This window comes from Pistacia vera, unplaced genomic scaffold (genome assembly GCF_008641045.1).
Source record: "Pistacia vera cultivar Batoury unplaced genomic scaffold, PisVer_v2 Contig634, whole genome shotgun sequence".
Taxonomy (NCBI): Eukaryota; Viridiplantae; Streptophyta; class Magnoliopsida; order Sapindales; family Anacardiaceae; genus Pistacia; species Pistacia vera.
The window spans coordinates 40,478-43,373 of NW_022196484.1; positions in this window are offsets into that span (position 1 = coordinate 40,478).

Genomic DNA, 2,896 nt, shown 5'->3' on the forward strand with positions numbered 1-2,896 from the left:
AGAGGCTACAGTTGAACTAGAGGCCATAGTTGTTGAGATGGCAGAAAATAGAACATTAACGGAATTCTCAGTTCCCACAGTTGAAGGTAGTGGGTCTAGCATAACTAGACCAACGGTACAAGCCAACAACTTCGAGATAAAGCCGGCAATCATCTAGATGATTCAATAGTCGGTACAGTTTAAGAGAGATTTGTGATGCGTGTTTACTACAACATGCAAAAATAGCAAGTATACTAGTCGCAAAAAGTAATAAAGTGATGAGTGAGTATCGTTCCCACGAGGATAGTGTTACTAACTACCGATTTTTCTAGTTTAAGTCCTAATTGAAGCAACAATAAATTGGATTGATGGAAGATTAACAAACTAAATACAAAATGCAAAACCCAACAACTTAACTAATTAAACAATTCTAAAACAAATGCTAGGGTGTTGAATTCACCTAAATACGCTAACCCAAATCATAGAATCTATTACCCAAGTTCTAATTCCTTGATTGAAAATCGAATTCCCTAAGTTGTAAAACATACATTCTCATGCTACATTTCCCTACTTATCCCTATTATGCTTCCGCACCCAACAAAATGAAGATTAATAGTTCAAAGGATTCTAAGCTTTGTGGAATTCTATCTAGATTTCATAGATCGCTAAACCTATCTCTAGCATTTGCTAATCTACGGTATTTATCCCAAGAGGCACAATCACAAATCACTTCTCAGTCTCATTGTGAACAACACACATTTGAATGGTGATCAAACATCCAAAAGACATTAAGCAAAGAGATAAACACTCAATCATGAAATTAAAACTCAAAGTAATTCAATCCATATAAATTTGAATCATTGTATCAAGATTACATCAAACCCTAGCTAAACAACTCAGTTCATACTCAAAAACGAAATAAAACAACAAAAACAAACTGAATCAAGATTCATCATTGAAAAGCAAGCAAAAGATGGAGAAATCTTCTCTAATTTGAAGCCCAAATCTTCAATAATCTTCTCCTTCCATGAGCTGCCTCCCAAATCACGAACCAAGCCCCCTTTCTCTTCCTTTTCGCTCTAATTTATACCTCTCTCACTTAAGGACGAAGCCCTAGCAAGCCAAAACGCGTCGTTTTATTTTTGCATCTGACGCAGGTTTCGCCGCGGCGAAGCTTTTTCCTCGCCGCGGCGAAGACTTACAGGCCCAATTTGAGCATGAAATAGTTAGAATCTGGAAAAGTGTAAAACATATTAATTGTAGCCCTTTCAAGTATCTTTCTGGTCGTTCAAGAATCAGCACAATCCGAGGTCTACAGCTCAAGTTATGGCAGAAATACTGAAGCACGTCCAAAGACGTTTTTCTTCAGTTCCCAGCGTCCTTTTCACGACTTCAAGCCAAGTTTTTACCTTTGTCCAGTCAGAATTAGGAAAAACCCAAAACATGAACGTTGTAGCTCTTCTTCTTAGCTTTCCAAAGCTTCTAAATTCAGGTTATTCCGAGTTTTCAAGCTCAAGTTACACAATTTACGCTCAAAACTGTCATTTATGCTAAAAATCATCGTTTAGGCCTACAAAGACAAATTAATAGAATTAGGTAGCAATTATGGCCCAAATTGTATGAAAAGTATCCTAAATCCTATCAAAATTCAATGCAAAATCATAGTATAAAATACGCTTATCAACTACCCCCAAACTTAAGATTTGCTCGTCCTCGAGCAAAAAGGAATAAAAACTCAAAGGAAGAAAAGCAACAAACAACCAAAAACACAAAACAACAAAACTAAAAATGAACAAACAAAAATTAGGCTCAAACTCAACACAAGAATTGCCTAGAATTTATACAAGTCTCTAAGGTTGTTGAAAAATTATTAGTAGAAAATGTTCAACACTCCAAGAAGTTATAAGTTGCATCGACTATCTTTCTCTATTGATCCCCCGAGTAGGTGATCCCCACTTCAGTCCACATTCCGACTTCCCGGATTATTTTATGCAGAAATGTAAAGTTTATCAAATGGTGGCAGACTCCATAAGCCTAAATATCGAACTACTCTCCACTAATGAGGACTAGACAAAGATAAGAATCAAAAGGTCTTTAAAAGCTTGTAACGTTAGGCTCGGGTAGTGGGTTCCAAGAAAAAGGATAGGAATAACAAAGTAAGAAAACTCGGTTTTCCTAATGCAAAAACTAACATCAAATCGACTCCACTTCTTCTTAACCACCAATCAAAATGTCCACTAATTCACATCCCTCAACGTGTATCTTTCTTATTTCGGATACCATGCGGCGGGGGAAATGCGTTTAAGGTGTACGTGGCATTGTTATACCAGAGGTTGCCAAGTACTGTTAGGCAGTTTTTAAGGCGGGTTCTGGTTTCCAGCCGGTATACCTTTAAACTAGGTAGAATCATTTTTTTTTTTTTTGAAATTAAAAAAATTCAATTGAATTGAGGTGAACTAACCTCTTTTGTTTTTATTTCTCTTCTCCCAAGCCCCCAAACTATTCTTTTGGCTTATTCGTACAACTATTTCTATTCCTTGTGTTTGCATTAGGACCGAATTCTCCTAAGGGTACGATAAAGTGTTTAGGGTATAAGGATTGGACAATTTTGTTGTTTTCCAAGAAAAATAAAGCAATAAGATTCAAAAGGCTCAAATGGGTGACCAGGGACAATTTCATTCATGGGTTGGCTAGAAAGGCTTAAACGTTCAAAAAGAATGCCTAAATCATTTCCTCAACCATGTCTAATCCTAGAATTTCGCCTCAAGCACTTCTCTACTAGGTTCTAGAGTCCACCAACATTATCAAACTTCACCTAATCACATAAAATAAATCTAAGCATGCTGAAATAAATGAAAATTGTGGCGGACCCACTCAACAAACCTCAATCAAAATCCAGTCAATAACATAAACTTGA